Source organism: Anolis sagrei, chromosome 3, assembly GCF_037176765.1.
Source record: "Anolis sagrei isolate rAnoSag1 chromosome 3, rAnoSag1.mat, whole genome shotgun sequence".
Lineage (NCBI taxonomy): Eukaryota > Metazoa > Chordata > Lepidosauria > Squamata > Dactyloidae > Anolis > Anolis sagrei.
Window position 1 is genome coordinate 82,966,821 of NC_090023.1, and position 17,798 is coordinate 82,984,618.

Consider the following 17,798-nt stretch of genomic DNA (forward strand, 5'->3'; position numbering starts at 1 on the left):
ACAACAAATGTCTCACACCTATGTTGGCATTTAGCAAAATCCAGCATCTTAACAGAATTTTGATAACTGAAAGGAATGTAACATTTAGATGACTTTTATTAAGAATCAGTTGAAGAAATGCTTACGGTCAGCCCTTCATAGTACCTGGAGTTAGAGGCACAGGACCCCCAAGAAAGTGAAAAAATGTGAAGAAATATCTATTTCCTTACCTGAGATGACACCTTTCTAGGAATTTCTAGGTCTTCCAGCATGACTCTATGGCTGACTTCCACTGAAAGCTGGCCATAGAACGACATTTGAGAACCTAGAAATTCCTAGAGGTGTTCTCTCAAGAAAGCTCATGGTCGGCCAGCATGACTGGAAAACATGACTATAGAGTCATACTCTAGGACCAAGAGATTCCTAGAGAAAACACTTTAAATCAAATGTGAATAAAGAAATCCACTGAAGTCAAAATTGCAAATGTGGAGGGACAACTGGGACACAGAGTAGTTTTGAAGAGGAAATTTGTCGATTTTGGCCCTGAAAAAGGATATAATATGTTGCTACAAAAGACTGCACATCACAGAAATGTAAGTGTCTTACAGCTAAAGCACTCAGATCCCCCCCCCCCCCCCCAATGGCCACTGGAGAATGTTGGGTGTCATAACTCAGAAAATAAATTTTCCAAGTTCTGGTTCCAGCATATGCTTCCACCATTCCCAAAATGATTGTCTTTCACCTGTTTGGGAAACTATTCATCCATCTTCCAAGCCTCCTCCTGAGAAATTTATATCCATGTGCAAAATGAGTGTTTGAAAAATTGAGAGAGAACAGTGGTTCTCAACCTTCCTAATGCCACAACCCCTTAATATAATTCCTCATGTTGTGGTGACTCCCAACTGGACCAATTTTGGCACAACTACCCAATACACCAGCCCACGCCAGAGCTACCCAATAAAGCCCGACTGCTCACTGGAGGGAAAGATACTAGAGACAAAGTTGAAGTACTTTGGCCACATCATGAGGAGACAGGAAAGCCTAGAGAAGACAATGATGCTGGGGAAAGTGGAAGGCAAAAGGAAGAGGGGTCGACCAAGGGCAAGATGGATGGATGGCATCCTTGAAGTGACGGGACTGACCTTGAGGGAGCTGGGGGTGGTGACGGCCGACAGGGAGCTCTGGCGTGGGCTGGTCCATGAGGTCACGAAGAGTCGGAGACGACTGAACGAATGAACAACAACACCCAATACACCCAAATTTGAATACTGGTGGGGTTGGGGGGGATTGATTTTGTCATTTGGGAGTTGTAGTTGCTGGGATTTATAGTTCACCTACAAAGAGCCCCTTGAACCCCACCAATGATAGAATTGGGCCAAACTTCCCACACAGAACCCCCATGACCAACAGAAAATACTGGAGGCATTTGGAAGGAATTAACAGTGATTTAGAGAAGATGTAGTTCACCTACATCCAGAGAGCACTGTGGACCCAAAAAATGAAGGATACTCCTGGGTCACTCTCAGGCCCACGTCGTGTGGATGGTTCCCCCCCCCTGCCTTGAAGGGACCCGCTGCCATGCTCTCCCCTGCCTGCGTATGCATGTCATGCGCCAAGCATGCTTGCTCTCCCATCCCCTCACTGCTTGAAGTCTCAGAAACAATCCTCATCTTGACTGAGAAGCCAGCTGAGAGACCAGCCAGTCACAGCAGAGGAGGGCTTTTGGTGGGAGGCTTCGCCGTCTGTTTCCAAAAAGGAAGAGTAGGACAGGTGGAGAAAGGGGTTCCTAAAACCATCAGAAATAATGTGTTTTCTGATGGTCTTTTGTGAGCCCACTGAAACCCCCTCGTGACCCACCAGGTTGAGAAACACTGTGTTAGGAGATAGACTTCATCTAATTCACTGCAACTGAGACATATCCTGAAATATGTCTGTTTAGGATTGCAATCTTAGTCTAGATTTCACAAAGACACTACTATTTTTCATTTTTGTGCTTGATAAATAAAAAAGATATGGCAGATCCAATTATGAAACTGCAAAAGTCAAGCTATACATAAGTATAAAAATAGAAATAAAAGTTGGCAGGTTTTTTTTTTTAAAAAAGTGCTTAAATACCATTTATGTCAGCCTTGCATTGACATCGCAGCAGCATGAGACTGAGAAATCTCATTTTCATCTTACATCTGTGGATAAATCCTTGATTTCACCAATACTTCAAGGCAGAATTAAGGACTGAACTTCAAACTCCCTAAAACAGTATCCTAAATTACACAGCTGGATCAATGGCATTCCTTAATTAGACTCTTCCTTAAGAAAGTGTGGTCTTAATGGATGTTGCCATGGGTAACAGAGCAAAGAAATGATAATATTAAGACATAACATGGGAAGGATAAACTATGGTAATTTTCAGGATTCAATACAGATCCAAATTAACTACGACAAGTAACTGAAGAAACGTCATACAGCTACTGCTTAAATCCATTACCAAAGGAAATGCTATTAATTCTTGGCTGTTGTGAGCCATTTCTGTGCACATGACATGCTTTTCTGACAAAGCTATTTCAGTGGTACAAAAGAGGTCATGTTAGTTATTTCTGAATTTGCTGTCTGACTGCGCTGCGTGCATTTCCCCTCAGTATCTCTGTTGACTTTATTCTTTACAGTGTTCTTAGCCTCCTGGCAAAAGCTCTTGGTTTCCATGGGTAACAGATTACTTACTCAGATTTAACACACAGAGAGAAACACAGATCACATTTCTTCCCAATTAGATTCTCTGTGTGATATCAGAATGTGTTGATGCCACAGTGGCATTAAGGCTAGGGAACCTTGTGAGTCACATCAATAAAGGACTGACCAGCTTTGACTCTCTTTCCAAAAATAGAAGATGACTGCAAGGAGACAAAGATTGAAAGAAGATGTGATGTCATTCTAATGCACAATGTTAAACTCTTCGCAGATGTAGAAAGAAGGGTGCGCTTTGGGCTAAACCATGTGTAAGGACAGTGTCTCCATAATGCACAGCAGACCGTGGTAGAAAAATAATAACTGAACAGTCACCAAAGCAGACTGACAGCACAGCATCATTACAGCTAACTAAAGGGAAACCACATTTTGAGATGAACACTCCCATCACCCTGTAACAGATCTGAGTTACCTGGGAAAATTGGTATGTGACCAACCTTGAAGGGTTGGTGTGTGAGCAGCCATTTTGTAGAATCAGGAAGTTAGACAGCCATTTTGTGGCTCTCATCGAGCAGAAGAGCCGGGGGAGGAGCTATTTGCATAGGAGTGGCCTGACTGGCCAGATGCAAATGAGCGGAGTCAAGAATGGCAGTTAGAGGAGGCCAACTGTTCTTTTTGAGTGAGCTGGGGATAGCTAATGGAGTTTATTTATTTGTTATTTCTTTACTACATTGATATGCCGCCCTTCTCACCCCGAAGGGGACTCAGAGCGGCTTACAAGATGTAATTGTTTCAGATTTGTGCACTATTTTCCTTGGACTTCATTCTGGACTTGATGTAATACAATTAAGACACAAAGAATCATTCAATAGGTGTTGCTATGACTGGGCAACTAGGCTGTTGAAGTACTCTCACTGCGAGGCTGTGTGACCATGGAGGCGACCTGCCCAGGAGTTGTAAGGCAGCAGGGCCAAAGAGGTGTTGCTATGGCCGGCAGTGGGCAGTTAGGCCATTGAAGTACTCTCACTGCGAAGATGTAGGGACCATGGAGTCACCCTGCCCAGGAGTTGTAAGGCAGCAGGGCCTTAAAACTGCTATGTAGCGGCCAACTGCTATGGCCGGCAGTGGGCGCTTAGGCTGTTGAAAAACTCTCAGCACAAAGCTATGTGGCCATGGAAGTGCCCTGCCCAGTTGTAAGGCAGAAGGGCCAAAGAGGTGTTGCTATGGCCCTGTGCAGGTGTTGCTATGGTCGACAGTGGGCAGCTAGGCCATTTAAGTACTCTCACCGCAAGGCTGTAGGGGCCATGGGGGCGCCCTACCCAGGAGTTGTAAGGCAGCAGGGCCAAAAAGGTGTTGCTATGGTTCCACGCAGCTGTTCACATGGGTGGCAGTGGGCAATTGGGCCGTTGAAGGACTCTCAGCACAAAGCTGTGGGGGCCATGGAGGCACCCTGCCCGGGAGTTGTAAGGCAGCAGGGCCAAAGAGGTGTGGCTATGGCCCCGCACAGATGTTGCTATGGCCGGCAGTGGGCACTTAGGCTGTTGAAGTACTCTCAGCACGAAGCTGTGTGGCCATGGAGGTGCCCTGCCCAGGAGTTGTAAGGCAGCAGGGCCAAAGAGGTATTGCTATGGCCACGTGCAGGTGTTGCTATGGCCGGCAGTGGACAGTTAGGCCATTAACGTACTCTCACTGCGAGACTCGGTGGCCATGGAGGCACCCTGCCCAGGAGTTTTAAGGCCAAAGAGGTGTTGCTATGGTCAACAGTGGGCAGTTAGGGCGTTGAAGTATTCTCAGCACAAGGCTGTGTGGCTATGGAGGTGCTCTGCCGGGGAGTTGCAAGGCAGCAGGGCCAAAGAGGTGTTGCTATGGCCCCACGCAGTTGTTCCTATGGGTGGCAGTGGGCAGTTGAGCCATTGAAGTACTCTCAGCACGAAGCTGTGTCGCTATGGAGGTGCCCTGCCCAGTTGTAAGGCAGCAGGGCCAAAGAGGTGTTGCTATGGCCCCGCGCAGATGTTACTATGGCCGGCAGTGGGCAGTTAGGCCGTTGATGTACTCCCACTGCGAGGCTGTGGGGGCCATGGAGGCGGAGAAGGAGAAAATATTTTCTACCCATCCTTTCCATACTATTAATTAGGAGGGTGGCTCAAAAAAAGTAACCACTTACTACTACTAGGCAGGAATTTTTTGCAAAAATTATTATCTCTTTTGAGTTTTGAAATAATATATTCTAGTTTAATTTACTATTACTACCTTTGTGTTTTGATCTTATGATTAAATTCATCCATATGTCAATGGGTATAGTTAGTTATATTGAACAAAAGTACAGTATAAATAAAATAAATAAAGAGGGATGTGTGGGGAATTTTTTTATTTTGTTTTCACTATAGATTTCCACAAGAGAACTATGAAAGTATTTGTACATACATTCTTCAAAATGGTTTAACACAATCAATAAAAAAATGGAGATTTAATTCCAACCTTCTTTGAAAGTTGTTCTTATGATGAAAAGTGGAATAAAATGTCTTTAGTACAAATAAACTCATCTAAATCTATTCAAAACCTTAGACTACAATCTTTTACTTTCCTAATTGTTTAGAGCATATTTGGAAACATGAATCTCAATACATTCACCATACAATCGTGATGCCAATGTTCAAAGATATGTGTATCTGTCTATATTTTCTTGGACAAAAACTGTTGCCAATATAAAGGTAGACATTCTAAGTTTCTTCAGACACCACCTCTCAATTCATTGTACAGGGAACAGGATAGGACACCATTTCCACGTCACAGAAAGGAGCACAAAAGGATTTCAGTAGGAAAATACTAAGAAAGATTCTCAGAAAAGGTTAAGTGTTCATTGGCAGAGATACTCAGCAGAGAATACACATTAAACTGTTTCATAAATGAGCATAATGACTGTTTAATAAAGAACAGTTTAAGATCATCAGCTGTGATTTCATCGTTATATACCACCACATCTATTGCAAAAATATAGAAGCAAAACTACACATACACCTCGTGCAGGTGTTGCTATGGCCAGCAGTGGACAGTTAGGCCATTTAGCAAAAGGATCTGTGTGTTTGTTGCTACTGTCAAATAACATATGACATATTGCAATCCTAAAGAGAATCTTTCATGAGCTTTTCTTGACAAGATCAGTTCATAGGGGGTTTGCTACTCCCTTCCGCTGAGACTGCAAGAGTGTGATTTGTCCAAGGTCACCCATTAGGGACACATCAACACTGAAGAATTAATACTATTCAACAGTATTTTAACTGTTATGGCCCAATGCTATGGAATCCTGGAATCAAATCCGCCAGCTGCGCCCATACCTTGAGACGCCAGATCTGGCCATGGTAGTCCATGCCCTGGCTACTTTCCATCTGGACTACTGCAATGCTCTCTATGTGGGGCTGCCTTTGAAGATAGTTTGGAAGTGCAGTTAGTGCAGAGATCAGAGGCCAGATTGTTAACCAGAGCACTGTACCATGAGAGGATGACTCCCATGTTGCAGCAGCTCCACTGGCTGCCGATCTGCTTCCAAGCTAAATACAAAATGCTGGTCATTACCTATGAAGCCCTAAATTGTTCGGGCCCAGACTCAGAATTGCATCTCCATATACAAACTGAGCTTTGCAATCCACAGAGGCGGCCCTGCTCTTGGTCTCATCCTCATCGCAAGCACGGCTGGTGGAAACGAGAGATGGGGCCTTCTCCGTGATCATGCCCTGCCTTTGGAACTTCCAGAAGAATTCAGAACTGCTCCCTCTCTCCTCACTTTTAAGAAACTGCTAAAACCCATCTATGCACTCTGGCATATGGAGAGGAGGAAGACTAACACCCCTGACTTCACTGCCTAGATATGTTAAATGTTATCTAGAGACTGGAACTAACTTCAGCCTGTTGGTTGCTGCACATCACATCATCTTTTTTATAATATTTTAGCAATTGTTCTTTGATGTTTTTATTCAGTGTCAAATTTATATTAAGCATTATATTTTTATGGGTCATTTAAATTATTTTGTCTGTTATTAAGCTTAAAGTTAAGTTGATTTTATATTGTTTAATATGGTCTGTCTTGATGTAATTTGTTTGTATGTTTTCCATTTTTGGCACTGAATGTTTGCCATATGTGTTAGGAACCGTCCAGAGTCCCTTTGGGGATGTAGGGTGGTCTACAATTGTTTTAAATTATATTTTTATTATAAGGTTCTACAAGACATTTAGCAAATTCTGTCAAAGAGTGCTTGCTGGTGACTCATCAAGCTTCACATTCCAGGAGCAAGGGCAGTTAAAGTGGTATCAAACTGTATAGTGCAGATGCATCAATGGCCAAGCAGAGTTTTGAACCTTAGTCTGCAGAGTCCTTGTTCAATACCCACACCAGCTTTCTCCTGAATGTTTTACTCTTCTTTTAAAAACAAAGCTATATTAGCTGGTGCAGGAAACAATTAAGAACATTTTTGATATGATTTGGTGGAGACTCTTAAGTCTGGCTAGCAATGGGAAGGGTGATATGAAATGTTTCATCATACAAATTGTAACATTTAATGCCTTTTTATACGGCTATTAAATTAAAATGTCCCGTGTATATAGTTAATAGGTCAATAAATGTGATAAAACAGTTATGATCATCGGAGCAGTTTACAGTAGTAAAATAGAAGGCATACACTGGAACATAGACAAAGAACACATCAACAATTTAATTTCATCTGCTTTTTAGATAGATAACACACAACTGGCTTATTCTGGATTGGGACCCGCACAACAGTCCATATAATATATTGTCATTTTACTGAGACTGCCTGCTCTGTTTAGTGTTACTATCAACAAATAGAGGGATGTTGAAGCCCAAAACACCTGGAGGTAGGGAGAGATGAACTTGGACCATGCCTGAGGAAGACCCATTGAAATAGACTGGAATTTGCTGAATTCTCAGCAAAATCTCACTTTTGGAGACATCCACCCTGTCCTCCATGAATGGAGGTAAGGAAAAGCTCAATCTTTAAAGTTACCCTAAAACAGAATAACAAAGCCCTAGCCTTGGCTTTAAATGCTGCAAAGTTAACTGCTCAAAGACTGGTTAATGAAAAGATGCAGCTGCAGAAAGAAGTGGAAGTGTATTACTTTAAAAATGCTTGCCCGCACTAGAAGATATCCTTCATGATAAAATATATAGAACTGCAAGCTACTCTCAAGGTGCTGAACAGACCTGAGAATACATCCTGTTCTTTTTTACTGAATGATGCAGAACACCATAGGGCTGATAACAACATTGTGGGCAACCTCTTCTCTAGCTACGGCCATACCACCATGAAGACATCTGATCGTCTGATCTCAGAAACTAAGCAGGGTCAGGACTGGTTAGTACTTGGAAAGGGAACTGCCTGGGAATACTGGCTGCTGTAGTTGCCTCCAAACCTTTGATAATTTTGCTCTCTCATGTACATGAAGACAGTGAAAATGGGAGAGGCATAGAAATGGGCAAATTTAAAGGTGTATAAATGCCTCTCTCAGGTATACCAGTACCTAGTTTGGTTGAGTGTCATCAAAATAAGGTCACCCCTGTTGTGGAGAAGCCTTCTTCTTCTTATCCTGGATTGGCAACCAATGAAAAAGATGGTCAAAAGTTAAGCGAGGTAGATGGCACTTCAACACTTAGCTTGACTGCATGTTTTGGAGACAACCTTTCCAGTTCAGCACAAAGTTCCCGGAGCTGCTCACTGTCTGCCCTCAGTAACAGTTCTACCACATAGCAGAACAAGATTACAAGACCATGCAATGACAGTGTGGAAGCATTGGATAGGCATGTGACAAAGAGAAAGAAACGCACCACAGGTCTGTCTAGTGCTGCATTTGGCAGCGATTCTCAGATGGAACTGTTGAATGATGAGTTGCATGAAGGTCCTCAGAGGGCAAAGGAAGTAGAAGGCATTGCCAAGGGTCTTTAAATTTGAGGAACTTGAGTTCCTGAAAAGCAAAAATAAAAACTCTGAAAAGACAAAAGGCAAAGAAGCTGAAGCTCTAAACAGAGAGAATGCAGAGACAAAGGACAAAGACTTATCTCCTAGAAAATCAAAAGTAGCCTTTTATAATTATTATGATAATGATGCTACAGTTGTATCTGAATGCAGCAAGTTGAGTCATAGTAGCAAGATGAAAACAACTAGCCTGGAGGGTCAAGTTGATGAGAATCCCCAGAGGAACCCAGACTACTGGCCAGTTTAAGCCAGAATTTTCTAGCCTTTAAATACTTCATCAAACTTCAGGCTCAGCTGTGGAAGTGAGTTCTGATAATCGTAGTAACTCTGGAGGATAAACATTAAACAAATAGCAGACTTTATCTTCTTTCCCACCAGGAAGGCTTTTGTCTCTTTACAGTTCCATAATCCAAAATATATACAGTTTATACAATATATACAGTCTCTAGTCCTTCTACTTACAGTATTCTCTTTCACTGTGTGTCCAGTTATAAAGCAGTATTTGATACACTGGTTCACAGAATCAAATCAAACTCCTTCACACACCAAAACCTCTATTATTGGGAAACCCAAAACACTCCACAACCCTTGAGAAGCCCACATGCTGTGGTTGCTTGCTTAATTTATATTCCCTTTAACCAATCACCTGCTGCATTACATCATTCCAACTGCAGCCTATTCTTTATTGCTTACAGGTTCCTTTCATTAGTTACTCTGTGATTTACTCAGAATTTAGGTTCTGTTTGTCACTCCTGACTTTACAATTAACAGTGAATATGCCAGATACTATACCAAACTCTAACAGACTCAGACCCCTTCTACACTGCCATATAATCCAGATTAAGAAAACAGAAAATCCACATTATCTTCTTTGAACTGGATTATATGAGTCTACACTACCATATAATCCAGTTCTGAGTAGATAATCTGGAGTTTTCATGGCAGTGTAGATGGGGCCTTAGGCTCCTGTTGTTCTATCTCTTCGGAAGCCTCTCCATGAGAAGAAACAATGTTTATTATGCAGAGCCCAGGCTCAACAGCAAATTTAGGCATGACGATGACGTATTTACAGGTACAGACTTCCTCAGCTTGCCTATCTATAAAATGAAAAGTAAAAAAACAAAAAACAAAAAAAACCCCTAAATCATCTCTAATAAATGAATTTCAAAAAAAAAATTCCATAGCAAAAAACAAAACAAAACCCAAATAGCTACCTTGTCCTGTAGGAGAAGAGCAGATAATTATTTGGGGGTAAAACTAAAGTCTACTGACTAGGGCTAGGCGGTTTCGTTTCATTAATTCGTAATTCGTTAAAAATTTGTTATTTTTTTTTGTTAACGAAGCGATAACGAACCATTCTGGAGCAACTTAAAAACGAAATGAATTTTTCAATTCGTTTCGTAAATGCTTTGTATTTCGTTATGTATTCGTTTCGTTATTGGTTTGAGGTCGTTTCGTTATTATTTCCGCATGTCTGGGGCAAGTTTTATAGTTGTTTTTTGTTTAATTAGTGAAAAAAATATATAATATCACACCAGCAGTCAACAACAGAGGGAGAGGGAAGCTTCAGAAGTTCCCCCTGTCCTATTTGGAGGTTTTTTAGCGTATTGCGCGGTCGCGTCCGCCATTAACGAATCGATTCGTTATTGTATTGTCGAAGGCTTTCATGGCTGGAATCACTTTTTTTCGGGCTATAGAGCCATGTTCTAGAGGCATTTCTCCTGACGTTTCGCCTGCATCTATGGCAAGCATCCTCAGAGGTTGAGAAGGTCTGTTGGAAGTAGGAAAAATGGGTTTTTATATCTGTGGAATGGCTGGGGTAGGGCAAGGAGCTCTTCCCTGCTGCAGTTAGGTGTGAATGTTTAGCTGATCACCTTCATTAGCATTTGAAGGCCTTCCTGAGTCTGGGAAAATCTGTTGCTGGGAGGTGTTAATCTGTGCCTGGTTTTTTCCTCTCTGTTGTTTAGCTGTTATAATTTTAGAGTTTTTTAATACTGGTAGCCAGATTTTGTTCATTTTCATGGTCTCTTCCTTTCTGTTGAAATTGTCCACATGCTTGTGGATTTCAATGGCTTCTCTGTGTAGTCTGACATGGTGGTTGTTGGTGTGGTCCAGCATTTCTGTGTTCTCAAATAATATGCTGTGTCCAGGCTGTGTTCCTTGATGCGTGTCTGGACCTCTGCAGGAGTCTACCGTATACCATGCAGCTGTGGACAAGTCTACATAGGGACCACCAAACGCAGCGCCCAGACACGCATCAAGGAACATGAAAGGCACTGCAGACTACTTCAACCAGAGAAGTCAGCCATAGCAGAGCACCTGATGAACCAGCCTGGACACAGCATATTATTTGAGAACACAGAAATGCTGGACCACACCAACAACCACCATGTCAGACTACACAGAGAAGCCATTGAAATCCACAAGCATGTGGACAATTTCAACAGAAAGGAAGAGACCATGAAAATGAACAAAATCTGGCTACCAGTATTAAAAAACTCTAAAATTATAACAGCTAAACAACAGAGAGGAAAAAACCAGGCACAGATTAACACCTCCCAGCAACAGATTTTCCCAGACTCAGGAAGGCCTTCAAATGCTAATGAAGGTGATCAGCTAAACATTCACACCTAACTGCAGCAGGGAAGAGCTCCTTGCCCCACCCCAGCCATTCCACAGATATAAAAACCCATTTTTCCTACTTCCAACAGACCTTCTCAACCTCTGAGGATGCTTGCCATAGATGCAGGCGAAACGTCAGGAGAAATGCCTCTAGAACATGGCTCTATAGCCTGAAAAAACCCACAAGAACCTAGCGATTCGTTATTGTTTTGTTATTGTTTTGTAATTTTTTTACCATTTACGAAATTTCGTAAATATCGAACTTTTTTTAAAAAAAAAATCGGAATTCTTTTAAATATCGAAACGCAAAAAACCCCAAAAAACGAATCGATTTTAGAAACAAAATTTTCTGTTGTTACCCAGGCCTACTACTGACCTTTAGAACAGAAAGTGTGCACCACCTTGTGGTTAACCATTATAATAGATTATAGGATAGTATTTTTATAAACCAGCCAGAAATACTGGTAGCTGGGGGGTGTAGAATACAATTTCTGGAAGATTAAAACCAGTAATTTTAACAATACAATTCTAGGTAAGACAAAAGATCAGAAAGTCATTTTAATTTTCTTATGGGGTGTAGGGCGCAGACACCCCGTGATAATGCGGCATGTCTCATTAAGAGCCACATCCACTGTTATAGTGTGGTGAGATGTGTTCCACACTGGGCATGCATACTCAGCAGCAGAGTAGCACAGCGCAAGGGCAGATGTCTTCACTGTATCTGGTTGTGATCCCCAGGTTGTGCCAATCAGCTTTCGTATGATATTATTTCTAGCGCCCACTTTTTGCTTGATATTCAAGCAGTGCTTCTTGTAGAGGTCAGGATATGGTCCAGAGTGACTCCCAGATATTTGGGTGTGCTGCAAATCTTTTTAATTTTCCATGATATTGCATAGACAAAAATGATAAAGCCTGGAACCAGATTGTGAATCCGATTTTTACATGTATTTTTGAAATAATAACAAGGGATTCCAGCATCCAAAGGAAGTTCTTTATTTATCATGTCAGAAGTGAGTTGAGGGTACTGTTAAGGAATTTATGAAGATAGAAAAAATAAAAATCTGCCCATCCACCTGTGTTGTGTGCATTCAGGTCATTTCTTCTTTTTTTTTTAAAGTAATTTTTATTAAAGTATTTATATAATACAACGAAAGAGTGAGAACATTTGAAGAAGATAGAACAGTAGGAAAGGAAGAATGAGAGTATAAAAAAGAATACTACAAAAATACAAAACTACAAAACTACAAAAATCCATATTTTAAAAAAAAAGAGAAAAAAAAGGAAAAAATATAAAAAAGTTTGACTTCCATCTCTTCGTCAGGTGTTGTATTTCCAAAACTGTTTCTGTTATTCTTCTAAACTTTGTCTCTTTTTTACCTTTTCTCTTCTTCCTCGTATTTAACAAAAAATGTCCAATCCGTCTTCTTTATCGGGTTTCCGGTATTTTTTTTCAAATAAAAAGTCAACTCGTCCATCTCCCTTATTTCTCTAATTTTCCCCAACCAATCATCCTTAGTTGGTATATTATTTTGTTTCCAAACTTTTGCTAGTTCAATTCTCGCTGCTGTTGTCATATAAGTAAAAAGTTTGTCCTCATTCTCTTGTAATTGTATTTCAGAGTCAGTAAATCCCAATAAGTAATACTCGGGTTTCTTCTTAAAACTTCTTTTTAAAATTTTTTGTAACTCTTCGTGAACCATAGACCAATATTTCACTACTTCTTTACATGTCCACCACATATGATAAAAGGTACCTGTCTGTTGGCAACCTTTCCAACATTTGTCCGAAGAATTCTTATTTATCAGAGATAATTTCTTAGGAGTGGTATACCATCTGTGGAACATTTTTATCCAATTTTCCTTTAAGTCAGTTGCATAAACATATTTCAGTTTCTTGTTCCACATCTGTTCCCACTCCTTGAATTGAATAGATCTTCTTATATTTTGTGCCCACTTTATCATACATGGTTTAACTTGTTCAGTTTCTGTTGACCACGTCAGAAGGGTGTTATAAATAAGCGAGATAACTTTTTTCCTTGCCTTTAAAATTTTGTCCCAAATCATTCAGGTCATTTCTGACTTATGACAATATTGAAGAGAATCTATCATTAGGGTTTCTTGGCAAGGACACTCTTACATAGAGGTTCCACTGCATTTTAACTAGTGCCCCCCCCCCTCCACCTCAGGGGGTTTGACATTTAAAGTCCATAGAATCTGAAGTTCAAATGCCATAAAGAATTCTCCCTAGATATCCTAATTTGAGAGGGGTAGCAGTGACGCAGTGGAATAAACTGCTGAGCTGTTGAACTTGCTGATGTAAGGTGAGCTCCTGTTGTTAGCCCCAGCTTATACCAACCTAAATATTTATGTATTTATTTACTGTATTTGTATCCCGCCCTTCTCAAGCCCTAGGGGGACTCAGATCGGCTTCACATACCGGCAACAATTTGATGCCTTGAAAACATACAATTGATTTAAAAATCTACATTAAAAATGGAATTAAAACTCTTAAAAACAATTACATCAATTAACCTAGCAATTTGAAAACATGCAAATGCAAGAAGATCAGTAGGTACCATTTTCGCAGAAAGGTCATGCTGGCTACATGACCTAGGAGGACAATGCTGGTTCTTCAGCTTAGAAGTGGAGATGAGCACCCCCATCCCCTGGAAACCTATACCTTTACCTATCCTAATTTGTGTGCAAAATTCTCTCATATATACGGTAGCTTCATCCAAAGGTGCCTCCACCAACAATACAACTTTCTTGAAAGTGGTTGAAATCTTTGCTTGTTTGAGCCCTTCTTTTGAAGTCATTTTATTTGCAGAAAGTGCTTTTAAAAATTCACTGGTGGTTTAAAACAAAGAAAATGTGGGGGGTTTTTACCATAGTAATTTACATTTTTGTGATTCAGGGTGCAGGGTGAGTATTTTTTAAAAGTATTAATTTGAGGAACCACATAGAGTTATGCCAAAAAGCAGTCAGTGCATTTAATAAATATGTATGAGGTGCAGCTTTTATTCCTTGGCTTCAGATATTTAAGTCAGAATATCTGATGCCCTTAATAAGACGAGGCATAGCTTAGTAATAAGGCATGTGGGTTTGCATGCAAGATGTTCCAGATTCAATGGCTGCCATCTTGTTAGAACAGGGATGGACTCATGTGTTCCTCTAAATACTGCTGGACATCAGTATCTTGCACCCCCTGCTTACATTAGACATGTTAGTAAAGAGAACTGGAACTTGTAGCTCAACATTACCTGCAGAGTGGCATAATTCTCACCTAAGTGCTAGAGGGTTCACGTGAGAGACAGTAGAAGATATTGCTTCCAAAGATTCTGGAAACCACTGTCAGTTGGGGCAGGCTATTCTGAACTAGATGGACAAACATTTCAACTGGTGTAACTCAACATCCAATTTTGATGTTCATATTGATAGTGATGTGTAAGTAAATTTTCGTTAGTTTGTGGCACACAACTTGGAAGTGTTGGTTTTTGGACTATGACAGCCACAATTTCACAGCTAGCATGACTGAGTAATTTGGCTATTATAATCCAAAAATGTAACATTCCAAGCTCTGGCCTGTTGCTCATTTTTCTTTCAAAAATTATCCACACAGTTGCTCAACAGGGTAAAATGGGATTTTAGTGCAAAACATGATTTTACAGAAATCAATAATAGAATAATAGAGTTGGAAGAGAACACATGGGCTATCTAGTCCAACCCCTGCCATGCAGAAAAAGCAAAATCAAAGTACCCCTGACAAATGGCCATTCATCTCTTCCATTGAAAATACCCCTCCCCCTATTTTTTTTCCAAAAAACAAAATTTTGATTTTCCATTTTAAATAAGGGACACCATTTTACTATGCCACTGTATATACAAGCTTACAATGATACAAGAGATAAAATAACTTTCTTGGTCTCAACCTAGAATTTCCTGGTATCGTTAGGAGGAACAGTTCAATAATGACATTTCTGGAAGCTACACCAATTTCAGTTGACAGCTAATTTCAGTGATTTCATGCTTAATTGAGGTTATACATTTGAGACGAATTCAAAAAGCCAATAGAAAAAACAAACATTATGGGGGTGTTCTTCTGAAGAATTGTTAGCTGTTTGTCTTTCCCCATCTACATTCTTATGCTGCTATTTTAGAGAAGGGCAAAATCTATAAAGATTGCATTAATAAAGATTACATAAGGTAAAACAACACCAAGTTTTACTCTATGGCGGTGGCATTTCACAAACTCAGACTTTGACCTTCAAGAGTTTGAGAATACTTTCAGCTATTGCAGGGTCTGAGACATTAAATATTCATTAATTCTTTTTTTTTTTTTTTTGCCGAGGTGACAACTCTGATATTGCAGGTTGTCTACTGTGGTAACCAAGCTCGCAAGTCATCAAACATGGAGCCTGCCAGAGTAGTAATTATCTTGTCAGAGATGGTTGTGCCTCTACTTACAATACACATTATCATAGTTATTTCAGTTATATGCTGCCTTTCATCTTAAGTTACCTTCCTCCAAAGTCATATACTTCACAACAAAAGCAAATCAGATGTAACCAATTCAATGCTTCCTTGCAAGGATTAGAGCCTGTCTCAATCTTACACCTTTGCTATCCATTGTGTAGGCACAGAAATGTCACAGTATCAGACACAGGAAGGGTCCAGATTATGGGTGGTACGATCACTCTGGGTATAAGTCCAATGCCTGTTAACCTATTAGTACACAACACCAAAAACTGCATGGTGGCAGAGGACGAAGAGAATAGAAAAACCTATCCAAAATGGCCTATGTGAAGCAAGGGATCTAAATATGTCTTCCAAAACATAAAATATAATTGCAAACTAATAATGAAGTATTTATTGGTTTGAATGCTGTTAAACCAAAATAGAAAAGGCCAAATAACAATGCTAAATTAAAAGTTGATATATTGGTAATTCCCATTGATACAATACATCTAACTCCACATGGAACTAGCAAAGCCCATGTGTTTGAATAGCATGCTCAAATTTCCTACCAAGATAGACTAAGCTGTTGTACTTAATGATCACAGCCAGCCTTTGGCAAAACCATTTGTCTGTGAAGAATTATAGATTTTATTCTGTTTAGCAAAGCCACCAAGCTTCCTTAAATATACACTACAGCTGGTCCTCCATATTCACAGATTCAACCATCCACAAAATTACAAAAAGTTTTGATGAGGCAAACCTTAATTTTGAAATTTTTAAAAAGAGACATCACTTTACTACAACATTATACATAATGAGACTGGACTATCTACAGATTTTTGCATTTACAAGGGGATCCTAAACTCCAGTAGAAACCAAAGATCCACTGTATAAGTAAAAGCAGATCTTTTATGACCATTCCCACTCATCATTATTTGAAAAAATTAAGTCCCTCTCCATGAAGATTTTTATCTTATTAATACTTGAATATCCAATTCTTTACCAAGAAAATAAATGGAAAACAAAGATCCTTGAAACTGTTGCATGTATTTCCCTGTGGACAACTATCAATTTCTAACAATATACTACTTTACCATTTTAATGCCTTATTGGCTGGTTTTCCTATTCACTCTTTTCAGTAGTTAATGCTTGGTAACAAATTCAGCATCCTAGATGATTTATGAGGGGTAGCATTTTAATTTCTGTACATGATCCAACTTATACTCTGGTGGCTGAGAGAGAATCATAACAAATACTGGTGTAATTTGCTTCACCCTATATTTGGTTGCATTAGCTTTTCGTTTTAAACTTTGACACGTCTTTCCTTGTTAAGCCTTCAAGTGAAAAGTTTCTTGTGCTTTATAACCAGATACTGCTGTTCATTTAATGAAAAAAATTGTTTTAGTTTATTTTTGATTCCCAATAAACATATTTGTGCTGACTTCTTGCCAATACATAACACAAAATTTTGTAGATGACTCTGAAAATTCAAATGGATGCAAGAATGTATTCCTGAAGGAACATTAAAGATTAAAATTACTCAAATATTACTTGCCTTCAAATTAAGTATTACAAACGTATAACAAACCTATAGCCATGGCTTATAGATAATTCCATTCATCTTTAATGTGGTGTTCCTTTTTTCAACTGCCTTCCATTTTATTGTGCACTGCTATCTTTTGCAGTTGTTTCATAATGTGTCCAAAGTACAATAGTTTAGTCACGTTGGCTTTTTGTGAAATATAAGACTTGATTTGTTCAATTACTCTGGGGTCCATTTCTTCTTATTTTTTTCTTTTCTTTTTTGACAGTGCATAGTATCTGAAGAATTCTCCTTCTGCAACACATCATATGAGTTTGTTTTCTTCTGTCAACTTCTTTCACTGTCCAGCTTTCACAACCATACATAGAAACTAGACATTCTATGGCATGTATTATTTCAATAGTGTTGCTTAATCATCTTTATATTTGACAAGTTTATGCAATGTATTCATTATAGTCTCGATTATCTACACACAGAGAGCAATGTAACAAATAAATAGTGGCTTCTGGACCAGCCTCTCCATGCTGAATCACT

At 39.7% G+C, this 17,798-nt stretch overlaps 1 long non-coding RNA gene across 1 annotated transcript in view; it reads right to left on the minus strand.

Moving 5' to 3' along the window:
* LOC137096724 (uncharacterized) overlaps window positions 1-17,798 on the minus strand; it is a 103,259-nt gene that overhangs the window by 46,360 nt on the left and 39,101 nt on the right. Inside the window, exon 2 of the long non-coding RNA XR_010909661.1 lies at window positions 8,498-8,634. This is a non-coding gene — a long non-coding RNA (uncharacterized lncRNA). The remainder of the gene's footprint in view (window positions 1-8,497; window positions 8,635-17,798) is intronic.